The following is a 12,848-nucleotide window of genomic DNA, read 5'->3' as shown; positions in this document are numbered from 1 at the left end:
GACTGTCTATGTTGACTCTTGGCACTGTCATTTAATAGGTGTGAGACTTGGACCAACTGTACTGAGGTTCAGTTTCCTCTCCTGTAAACCTGAGATAATAATAAGTAATAATCTTAACATGTATGCAGTGCTTATCATAAGTGCCAGGCATTTTTCAAAGACTTTTACATATTAATTCTTTAACTCCTTCTCAGGAGTTATTAATGTTCTTAGGAGACAAATAATAACTCTTGAGATTCCCATTAGTTTGACTTTGAACCTGAGAATCTGAGTTACCTTTGAGACATCCATGGAAAACAATTATATGTACAAATCTGGAGCTTGGGACGGAAATATAAACCTGGCAATGTTCTACAAAAGAAACTACCTAGGAAGAGTACAGAATAAGAGAAGAGAACCTAAGACTAACCCTTGGACTTCCCTGGTGGCGCAGTGGTTAAGAATCCGCCTGCCAATGCAGGGGACACGGGTTCGAGCCCTGGTCTGGGAAGATCCCACGTGCCGTGAAGCAACTAAACCCGTGCGTCACAACTTCTGAGCTTGCACTCTAGAGCCCACGAGCCACAACTACTGAGCCCGCGTGCTGCAACTACTGAAGTCCGTGCTCCACAACAAGAGAAGCCACCACAATGAGAAGCCCACACACCGCAATGAAGAGTAGCCCCTGCTCGCCACAACTAGAGAAAAGCCCGCACACAGCAACGAAGACCCAACGCAGCCAAAAAATAAATTAAAAAAAAAAAAGACCAAGCCTTGTGGAATTCAAAAATTTAGGATTCTGCAAGAACGGCAGCAGCTTCTGAAAGAGATTAAAAAGCAACAGCATTAAGGTGTTGGTGTAAGGTATACGGTGTCCTGTAAGTGAAGAAGAATGTTTCAAAAAGTAGGAAGTAGCAACAATGTCAAATGTTGCTGAGAGGTCAGGTAAGATAAATACTGGAAAAGTGTCACTGGATTTAGCAACATGGAGATAATAAGTGATCTCCACGGCTTTTTTCTCCTCTACAAAACCAAATCAGTATGCCAATAAGAAGAATAAAAATAGCTTCTGATTTTTGAGCACCTACTTTATGCTTGACACAGTGCTGAGGGCTTTATATATTATTTCTATTCTTTTCAACAGCCCTACTTGGAAGGTATTCGAAGCTTTGAGAGGTAAACTGAGTCAACTGTCCAAGGCTGCTGACCAGTGGGGGAGGGATCTGAATCCAGTTTTCTTCAACTCAAATCCTCTTTCTATTATACTACTGTACCTCTAACTTGAATGACCACCTATGAAGTTGGTTCTGGAAAAAGAAAGACAGCAAAACTGAAGAAGCTGCCAGACTGAGAAAATAAGGGATGAGTCTAGGAAAACAAGAGGCTTCCAAAAGAACAAGCTTAATGAACCGATGTGAAACAGTTGGAGAGAAAGAAGTAGAGTTAAGATTTAAAGACCCAGCCAGAAAGAGCCTCATACCATCACAGTACTTTTTTAAAAGCAAAGTGTGGTCCACGGCATACAGTAGTAGCACACCTGGGAGATTGTTAAAAATGCAAAATCTCAAGGCCCATCCAGACTTACTAAGTCAGAATATGCATCTTAATATGACCCCCAGATAATTCGTACACTATATTAATGTCTGAGAAGCACTGGTCTGTTATCATTACACAGATGAAGACACTAACTAGCTTAAAAAGTTTGCAGACCCAGAACTCAGGCTTCTTGTCTCTCAGTTTAGTATTCGTTCTGCTTCATTATGTGCCCTCCAAACAGACACATCACTTTGAACTTCACTAACCTGAGGGTTTTGCCACAGAAACACTTAGGAGTTGACATGAGTTATCACTGACCATTTTTACTTGTTTCCACTTCACTTGGAATTTTCAGTGTCCCCATGAATTTTCTCCAATCATCTGTTCTTAATATCACAACATACCTTAGTCCATTCGGGCTGCTATAACAGAATACCATAGACTAGATGGCTTATCAACAATAGAGATTTATTTCTTACAGTTCTGGAGATGGAGAAGTGCAAGACCAAGGCACCGGCAGATTTGGTGTCAGGTGAGGGCCCACTTCCTGATTCACAGACGGTCGTCTTTTTGCTGTGTGCTGGCTCTGCCCTCATGACCTAATTACTTCCCAAAGGCCCTACCTCCAAATACCATCATATTGGGGTTGAGGTTTCAACATATGAATTTTGGGGAGACATAAACATTCAGTCTACAGTACTATGTGAAACATAAACATGCTATCCCTGACCACAAAGAATTTTTAAATTCACATAGCAAGTTTCAACCCTGAACGCTCATGCGAAAAGACAGTAAAGACTTGGAGAGAGAGACTTCCTATAGGCAAATCGTTTAAAGTCATGGATTCATGGAGTTGGAAGAGATCTTATAAGGTCGAGAGGACAGATTTCATCTAGAATGCCAGCCATATAGCTGCTGACAGTGCTGTACCAAAAAGGAGTCTAAAGCCACTGTGAGGTCAGTTATTAGCTTTATGTGCCATGGATTGGTTCCAAAGAGGGCTCTCATAGAGTTGCTGACCTTCCTTGTAAAGAAAGGAAACTAAGGTTCAGCGAGGTTAAGTGAAATATGTGAGGTAGTGGATACATCCTAAATAAACGGACTGGGAACTCTATGTCTCTTGACTTCTGAATCAAGAGACTTTCTTATCCTGAATCATACTGCTTCTCCTTTCTGATATACTTATTAAAAAATAATAATAATAAATCATTTTTGTGTAATAGATAATAAAAATCAAACCAATTAAAATTTAACTGGGGATAAATAAGTCCTCAGAATTTACAAGTCCTATGATAAAGACTTACATGTAAGTACATTCAAAGATTTAAATGAAGCCCACAACCTCTAAGTTGTATCACTGTGATCAATGAATTATCTCTGACTCAGATTGTTTTCTGACAATTTTACTTCATGCCAAGTTTTTCCATTTGACAAATTCTTCTTTAGAATTTAGCCATGATGACTCAGGGCACCTAGATGCTATGAAGGAGCTTTCAATTTAAGAAGTAGGAGGAGAATGACGGGGCATACTGAATCATTAACAGCCTATTCAGTTTGGAAAACTACCAAATCCTATTTGGAAGCCATTTTAAACACAGCTTCAAGAGGCAAATTCTGGCGGAAGCCTTAAAAGACTGGTCTTTTAAGAGCTCAACTATACGCAGATAAACTGGCGTGCCATTTCTACAAGAGATATAATCAAGAAGCTTCAGCAAAATGGGATTTACTTTTTGTTGAGGAAGTGTTGTTGGTGATGAAATTTAAAAAAGGTAGTCCACCTCAAAATTCATAACTCCTTCAGTGAACTGATAGGACTAATTCAGAGACTGAATCATCCCATTTTAAATGAAAATTACAGTAAAGCAATAAGTAAATTTGAAAAGCTTTCAGATACATGAAGTCTGTCTATAGGGCTGTGGTTCCTAATTAGAAGCAGCCAGAACTTTATAAAAGAGACACATTTCACACATTTTCTCATGAATGATAAACTTAACTTTGTAATTTGGATGTTTTGGTCCTTTGGTAAGTTTTAAAGTATGGTAGTGAGAGACAATTCGAAGAAAAATCCATTATGTTAACTGCAGTCTAAGATTAAAGAAAATCAGCTTTGAGTGTTTCCAGTACATGCAGTTCATTAAATCTGGCATAAATCCCCAGAAACATGAAGTACTGTGGATAGTATCTGCCAAGAACCAGGAATACAACACTAAGGTTTTGAAGAACCACACACCTCCAACTGTTTTCGTTTATTGTTACAAAATAAAATTAAATTTAATTGTGCCTTCTGAAGATTAAGCCAACTGACATGTTGAACACTACAACTAGCAAAAAATCAGGGCCACTCACCTCATATTTCATTCTATGGAAGGAAGAAGTTATAAATGACTTCACCATATTACTGATCTTTTTCTACTTTCCTCTCGACTGTCAAAAAGCAGCTCAACATGAGTCTAGACACAGTTTTTCCCCAAGGCCATTTATGATTAACTATTATTACAGTGATGATGAAGTCCCTGATTGTTTGACATTTTCAGAAAAGACAACAACATACACCAAGAGCTGAAAACAGCTTTTGAAATTCCACTAGGCTAGTTTAAGTATAGATTCTGGATAGATGCAGGATTAACTTATGAGGCTTTCAAATCAATGAGTTTATTACTATTTCCTACATTACTGAGTTCAAAAAGTATTCCATCCTATAGGTCAGTTAGTGCCAGCTAATGCAATATACCATCCCTCAACCAGAATACACACCAAAAACAGCACAAGATAAAAAGAAGCTAAGCACATAAGACACAAATAGGGAAAGTGTTATACTTGCCATCTACATGTCACTTCTTTTAGGTCCTTAATTCATTCCAAGCCCTCTTTATAAATATAAAAAATGGCAGACAAATGTAGAAAACACTGTATAAGAGCAATGGGCACTACTAAAGCTGGCGAAGGAAGATAAACAGAGCCAGTGAGAGTGATGGAGAGATGAGCATGAGAAAGAGATGAAGTGAGAGAGGCAGGGATGTGGAATATGAGTATTTGCAATGCACAAGGTGAAAGGCATAACCTAGAACCTGATGCTGCAACCATCTATAGAGCTTAAGTAATAGACTGAATTTCCATATAATTCTTAACTACTGTTAATCATCATCATCAATTCCAAGATGAAGTACAGGCTTTATCATGGTCATAATGTTTAAGTCAACATGAAATATAACATGTGCCTTTTGCAAAGCAACTTTTTTTCTTAAAATAGAAGGTGTATTATCATTACTATTCTCTACTTCATTTATAAGTTTGAGTCTTAGCTCATTAGGTCATGGACACTTAAATAGATTCAAGTTACAAGAATTATCTATCCATGGTCATGTTTACTATTTTGTGAGAACCAATTTTTTTCTTTCCTTCCTTCTCTTGCTCCCTCCCCTCTCTCTCTTTCTCTTCCTCCTCCCTCAGAAGTTATTTATTCCACAAAAATGGAAATGAAAAACAGATTCATAATCCTACCACCAAATCAAAAGACTGAAAGCTATTTCTAAAATGAGCCACACATAAGTACAGTCACCGCCTTAGAATTTCAAAGTCCTTTCTGAAAAAATACCACCACTTTTATTTTACAGATGAACCAAAGATAGCTTTTAAAAGACTTTCAGTTAGTGGGAAGCCCAGAAATTAAACATGGGCTCTGTGTTCCATGCTCATAGGTTAGTGTTCAAAACGCATTAAATAATCCAGCCTAGCAGCTCAATCCTAATAGTATGTGCAGTATATGAAGAAAGGGTTTGGCTATCTACCTATCTATCTATCCACCAAAGGGACAAAAACTCTTGAGTGAATTAAAGAACTAGATTCCTAACAATTTTCTGAAAAATAGGAAGCTTTGTTAAAGTATTCCTTATACAGTTATATACTTACATGCTTAGTGGTCACTTTTTGCAATCTATTATATAATAACATTTCACAAATTCTACTTAATCCCATTATATTCTACACATTATTGGTTAAAGAAAATATTGTGCCTTCCCGTTACACATAATTAACTAGAAAAAGGATGTCTTCTTTATTCAGTGTTATCAGTAGAGTAAAAATCACTGAAATATTTTTAGTTTCTCAGGTTGGAAAACTTATTCTTATAAAAAAAAATGAACTAGTATAAAAATATTCAAAACTAGTAATCTCTACATGTATATTGCCCTTTAAGTAGATTTTAAAAACCCATATTTATGGAGGGCTTTTTCTGGGGGTGGGGCTTCCAAACATTTGGAGGATGAGGACTGATTTTTCGATAATTTTAATAAAGATTTAAAAAGAGGGACTTTCCTGGTGGCGCAGTGGTTAAGAACCTGCCTGCCAATGCATGGGACACAGGTTCGAGCCCTGGTCCGGGAAGATCCCACATGCCGCGGAGCAACTAAGCCCGTGCGCCACAACTAATGAGCCTGCGGGCCACAACTACTGAGCCTGCGTGCTGCAACTACTGAAGCCTGCGAGCCTAGAGCCCGTGCTCTGCAACAAGAAGCCACCATAGTAAGAAGCCCACGCACCGCAACGAAGAGTAGCCCCCACTCACCGCAACCAGAGAAAGCCCGCGCGCAGCAACGGAGACCTAACGCAGCCAAAAATAAAATAAATAAATTTATTATAAAAAAAAAAAGATTTAAAAAGAGTTCTTTATGGGAAATCAGCATGTTCTTGAAAAAATTACTAATCTGAGATTTGAAGCATGAATACAAGAAGACTTGAAAGCCAGATTCCTAACACTAAATGTGTGCTAGTCTTTCAATTCCCAAGTGTATGCCATTGCAACAAGAAAGTTATACAATTTCATTACAACGATGAATGCCATCTCTTCAGTCTTGGATGCATGACACAAATGAAACTTATCAGCAATGACTGTTTTGAATACTTTAGAAATATGCATTGTCTTGTATGTATATGTTATGTGTTTTAATGTATGAGACAGAACTTAAATATCCAAATGAGTATAGTCTCTTCCATATTAGTCACTCTCACAGGTTATATCCTTACTTTAAATGATGCTACAATTGTCCAGAACATTATTAAAATTCCTCTTTAGTCTATGGGTGGATCTGATTTTCAGAAACAGTAATGGCCTTCTCAGAGTAGATCTGACATTTACAAACAGCCTGAAGTTATTTCCTATTTTCTTTCTGTCAAAATCCTTTCTGAGTCATATCTGATAAATAAGGTATCATGTGGCTAATACCCCCCTTTTCCTTAAAAACAAGGCGGAAATAGAAAGTAATGAGCTCTGTTCATGTGTGGCTCTTAAACTGGCTTAGAAGGCAATAAAAAAAAAAAAAAAAAGAACCAAAAAAATTTGAGTAATGCTAGTATTGTTGAAATAAGTGTAGAGCTTCCAGGGGGACTAAACTAGACTTATTTTAGACAAGTGTATAAAATAAATATCCTTACTTTAAAGGAAGGATGGACAACCAAGTCCTATACCATCTGGTCTCCTCTACCCTTCCTTTATATTTCTGACTATCCCCTGCTATTCTCTCTCACTCTAACCCAGACACACTGGTTTTCTTGTAATTTCTTGCATTCCAATCAAGCTCCAATCTCAGGGTCACCGTACTCACTGTTCCCTCCACCTGGAATGTCCTGCCCCAAGATTACCTGCAAGGCTTACTCCCTCACCTCCTTCAGGTCTTTACTCAAATAACTATCACCTTCTCACTCCCATCCCATACTCACATCCCACATATTCCCTCTTCCCCCTTTCTGCTTTATTTGTGTGTGTAAAACTGTTAATTATGGAAATTTTCAAACATACACAAAAGAAGAGGGACTATAAGAAATCTCATGTATCCATAATCTAGTTTCAAAAATTTTTCGATATATGGCCAATATTGTTTCATCTATGCTCCTCTCCCCTGCAAATTATTTTAAAGTAAAAAAAATCCAGATATCATATTTTAATTCATAAATATACCTCCAAAAGGTAAGGACTCTTGTTTTAAAACCATAAAACATTACTACACCCTAAAAAATTGACAATTCCTTTTTATTAAATACCCATCAATGTCCAAATTTCCCAAATTTTTCATCAATGTCCTTTTACAGTTAGTTTGCTCAAAGCAGGATCTAAAGTCCACATAATACATTTGGTGGATATGCCCCTTTAGTTGCTTTTAATCTTATATCCGCCCCCCCATTTCTTATTATTTATTTTTTAAAGAAACCAGGTCATTTGTCATGAAAACACAAAATATTTTACCTTTTTATTGTCTGTGTCTTGTTATTAGAATGTAAACACCATAAGGCAGAGATTTTAGTCTGTGTGATATCAGCATCTAGACCAGTGTCTGACACATAAAAGGCATCCAATAAGTACAAAATGAGTATTTGGCATTCATGCCAAAAGCCCACCGCCCACCCAACTGCAGAAATTGCTGATCACAGCACTCGCTCCTGCTGAGTCTGAACCGGGACTCCCAATTTTCTAAACATAACACTCCAGGCAATCACCACCAGGCAATCAGATTTGGTACCCAAGATGAAATCTACTGGCTATATCCCTGCTTTAGCCCCCTTCAAAGTAAGTATACTTCTATCTCTAAAACAGATTCAACATACCTTGTATTTAGAAATTCAGCTGAAGCTTAGCATAATAAATTACTGACTGTATTTCTTGCCAAGTATGTTTAAACATTTCTTAGCTCATTTTAGACAATTTAGGGGAAAAAGCAAATTGCAGCCAAAAAATTAATAGAAAAAGAAACTGCAGAACATGGTGGGAAACTGGGGGGTACTACATATTTTTAGAACTAGCAACATCCCAAGAGGTTCATTATAAAATAAAAATCAGCAATAAATTCTTTGAAAAGGAAGTAAATTACATGTGTACTCAATTAAAAACTTTTAACTACATGAATGGTCACGATTAACTGAGGGATGACAAACATCAGAATTTTCCCACAGGCACCAGCAACATATTCTATTTTTCTGTAAATGGTATTTTGAGGTGTAAAAAAGCATTACAGGCGTGACAAAAGGAGTAACATGTAGAACTCTACTTCTCTGAAACGGAGTTTATTGTGGCAAAAAACCTAAAACATCATGTACAACATTCTGAAAAAATAATCAGGTGTTCTCAGACTCATCTGCAATTCAGTTCTCTTAAATCACCTGATGAAGCTCTTTTCCTCTTAAGTTTATTTCTGAAGGAAGCTATGCTAATTGAAGGGCTCCAATCACATGTTTATCAGTTACTTCTATTTAAAAAGAAAAAAAGCAGAAATTCTCTGACTCAGGAAATCTTGTGCTTTCTCTTTATTACTTGTAAATTCATTCAGCAAAGACAAAAACTACGTAGGACCTACTAAGTGCAATTATTTTCAGCCTTTGGAAGGAACAATTATTAGAAGGGATCTTTCAAGAGAACATAAAAAAAGCTAGTGGTACAACTTGAAATTATATCTAGTTCTTTCAGTGTCCAATTTTTCTTGTTTTGAGGTTCCCACACATTAGTCTGGGGAAAATGTTCTCTGGCAGACGTCAAACTTAAAGAAAAACAATAAATCTCCACTACCACATGTGTAAAAAAAAACTCCAACAACCCAAATCCCTTGAAAGAATGCTTTCCATTTACTTTTCCTGTGTGATATATTTAGAGAGAATCATGAAAAGATGGCTAGAGATCTATAAACAGAAAATGCTAAGTGGAATTCACTGTTCACAGACTTCAGCTAGAATTTTGTCCCTTATACAATGTTGTCAGGAATCTGTAATATTGTACTCTATAAAAACATCTTCACCAGGTTTCCTTCATTCTACTGATTTTCTTCTTTCTACTGGCTTTTAAATTTGTTTTATTCTCCTCAATTAAAAGACACAAATGTAACTTTATGAAATCAGATGATTTTTCCAAAGAAACTCCTAGAACCATCTCTCAGTGCCATCATGTGTTTGTCATTATGTTTTCATATATACAGTTAAAACAGATGAAATAATCCATATAAGCCTTTCTGATTTAACAAATATGAGACTAGGTCTATATTGATATGCCATGGTAAGATGTATGCAAGAATGTTAGGATAGTTTTCAATTCTACCTCCTCCAGCTTAAAATCTCTATCAGTTACAGAAGCTTCTGTCTGAAAACAATTGTTCACAGAGCAGGACTACTATAGTCCTTATCATCTGACCTACTGGACAACCACAATAAGGCATATTCTGAATTGACAGAACTCTTCATATACAAGTGGCATTTTGACAACCTGAAAGGAAGCTGAAACAAAGACAAAGGCAAACACACTCAGGCTTCCCCTTGAAACTTGGCTCAGTAGCTCAGCAGTACTAGACTCAGTTCCCTGCTCTGTACTTTTCACTCATTTCCTTTAAGGGGTCCCAAAGAAACTAGGAAACCTGCAATGCCAGCCTTTGACAGTCAACACTAACTTCTGTCTTTGGATTCCAGTGACTGAGCAGACATTGTGTTAGTAACTACCTTAAAGTACAAATGCCTCTGGCAAATCTGGTTTGTAAACGCTACAGAAAAAGTTCAACATAACCAACTGTAAGGTCACCTAAATGAAAATTTTAAGGAGAGCACAGATTTCCGCCCCCCCTCCCCCAAATCTGCCACTAAGGCACAATTCCCAGATGACTTTTTTTTCAAGTCAATAAATACTACTATTATTACGTTACAGCACTTCTATAATATTAATAAAAACCTAGGTGGCAGTTTTCTCTTTAAAAGTCTTAAATTTATTAGATGTGTATTATAACCACTTCACTACATACAATTTTCCATACACTTAACTGTATGTTCCTAACAACTTATTTTTCAATTTTTTAAACTCAAGATCCCTTTCAACATACTACAGAAAAGGGACAAGTTAGAGGATTGGGGGAAAAAATATTAAAATAACAAATGTCTTTTTCTTTTCTGATGGGACCACCAGAATCTAAAATCTGGGGGCAACTATAAAATACAAAATTAAATTCAAGAGAATTTAGGGTAAGAGAAAGTAGTTACTACAGTTCTGATCATTATTCATCTCAGGAAATAACTAGTAGAAATGATGCTTGATTTAAATTTTTAGTACCTTCCAGTTTGGTTCAACTACCAAAATAAACAAACTTGTCCTCAGAATTATGTATTTTCCTCCAGAAGAGGTTTTTGATGTGAATAAAAAACATATGGAATTCATATGCTGTATTTGTACAAGAAGGACAATGTTTTGAAAGATATAAATCTGATCACACCGAGAAAACATTTTCTCTGTTAGCTACAAAGAAAACGTCATAAACTGAAACCGAAGAACTGGAGAAACTGAACCTTCTCCACAATTCAAAAATTTAAATTCACACTACTATGCAAACTAAACAACAACAACAACAACAACAACATTCTTACGATTCTGCTCAGCTATAAAAGTAACACATATTCAATGTAGAAAAAGACAAAGCCATTTCAAAAACAAAAGATCAGCTGCTAAGAAAACAAAATAACATTTTGCAGAGTAAGAGAAGTACACAGTCTTTGAACCAAAACAAACAGATGACCGTTTCGTACACTTAAAGCGTCAGTTCTTAGCACAACGAGCGCCTTATGGATAAAGTGCTCACTCAATTATCTGATGACTAAACGATGGGAAGGTTGTTGGTGCTATTAAAACCAAGACATTTCCTTGCACGTAGTGACTAAAATCTGTTAAGCCTACATTAAAAAAATCTCTGCCCTCCCTCCCCCAACCCCCATCCCCCATCACTGCTCTCCCGCCTTGTAAGAGACCTGCATGTACAAAAATAAAAGTAGATGGGTGAGGTGAGTTTGTGATGTACAGTATTTTCCCCACTCGGAGCATTCTTCAAGACTCTTTTGAGGTTTTAAGATTCAAACACTATGTAAGAAGAGTTATTGTTTTAACTACCTAACAATCACCCCGACTTCTTTTAGACTTTAGTTAGCCTGTAAGTAAAATGAGCATCTTTAACTTTTCCACGGGGCACTGAAGAACGAGTTCTTACTCATAGATGCTTTCAGGTTCTCAGACACCAGGTGCGGTGGAACAGCAAGCGTATCCATCAATTAGAGAGCTCTTCTGGACCTCAGTTTACCCACTTACAGGCTTATTAACGTGTTTCGTAGGGGCCCCGGAGGTGTAATTAATTAGTGTTTTTAAGTGCTCTGAGATCCAGAGATGAAAGAAAACGCGAAGGGCACGCAAAGATGATGGCAATAATCGTAACAATAAAAAGAATGACTAACTTGGAAGTCTGTATTATGTAAGGAAGAAAGAAGTTATCAGATTCGCACAAACAAAAGCCCACAACCCCCTTTGTTTCTCTTTTTTCCATCTTGCTCCCCGCCCCCGCGGAGCTCCCCTCCAGCAGCTGGCGGCCCGGCGCCGGGCGTAGGGCGCGGGGCTCGGACTTGGCCGCCGAGCGCCCGCACTCAGGCGGAGGGGGAGGGGGCGCCCGCCAGCTCCTGACAAAGGCGCTTCCTCCTGCGAGAGCGCGGGATGCAGACGCCGCAAACTCCTCTCCCGGCCGCCTCCGGCGCGGGGGCGCGCAGGCGGGCGGGGAGAGCCGGCCGGCCGCCGAGGAAGTTGCGCGCCCGCCTGGCCCGCATCCCTCGGTGGCCCCGCCGCGACCCCTCCCACGGCACGCCGCGGCCACACTCACCGGACAATTGCTGGTGGCCGGAATCCCAGCACGGCCCCGAGACCCGGAGCGAGGGGGGTGAAGGGTGCGTGCGCGAGGAGCACGAGCAGACAGCCCGGCGTTCCACCGCAGCCTTCCTCGCCTGCCGGCCGAGCCCGGCGAGAGAAAGTTGGCCGCAGAGCCGAGCGCTGGAGAAGCCGCGGGCGGAGGGAAAGCCGTGGGGTCCGCTTTGTGATGCGCTCCCGGAGGGCTCGAGGCAAATCCGAACGCGCGGCGCGGCTTCTGCTGCTGCTGGAGGCGGCGGCGGCGGCGGCGGCGCCCCCCGACGGTTCCTCCGCCTCACACCGCCTCTGGGTCACTGACACACTCTCGGAGGGAGGGGAGGGGACTAGCTGGAGGGCGGGGCCGGAGGGAGGGGACGGGGGCAGGGCCACAGCGGGAGGCGGTGCCGCGGCGCCCAGTGGTCTCTTGGGAGTTGTAGTTCTCTGAAGAAAAAAAGGTGTACCTTGGTGAGGACGTTTCCGGGCTCGCTCTGCACTGCGCATGCTCGAGGGGAGAGGCTCGGCCCCACTGTTACTATGCTCACCGACACACTAAGGAAGGGAACGTGTTCAGCGCTGCTCCTGGCTGAACAAGGCCCTCCTTGTATTATGCTGCTGTTAGGGATCCCGCTCTTTGCTAGTCCTTCTTACTTCGCTCCAC

At 39.6% G+C, this 12,848-nt stretch overlaps 1 protein-coding gene across 6 annotated transcripts in view; it reads right to left on the bottom strand.

Moving 5' to 3' along the window:
* Positions 1 to 12,848, bottom strand: part of PELI1 (pellino E3 ubiquitin protein ligase 1) — a 129,248-nt gene that overhangs the window by 38,214 nt on the left and 78,186 nt on the right. The window contains exon 1 of one of the 6 annotated variants that reach the window (XM_036873025.1): positions 12,168 to 12,511. The exons of 4 other annotated variants lie outside the window; for them this stretch is intronic. The gene's annotated coding sequence lies outside the window, so the exon portion shown is untranslated. Of the gene's footprint in view, positions 1 to 12,167; positions 12,512 to 12,848 lie in introns of those variants that run through there. One more of the 6 variants, XM_036873024.1, reaches the window with a different exon arrangement.

Source organism: Balaenoptera musculus, chromosome 13 (assembly GCF_009873245.2).
Source record: "Balaenoptera musculus isolate JJ_BM4_2016_0621 chromosome 13, mBalMus1.pri.v3, whole genome shotgun sequence".
In the NCBI taxonomy this organism is placed as follows: domain Eukaryota; kingdom Metazoa; phylum Chordata; class Mammalia; order Artiodactyla; family Balaenopteridae; genus Balaenoptera; species Balaenoptera musculus.
This window is presented reverse-complemented; position numbering and strand designations above follow the sequence as displayed.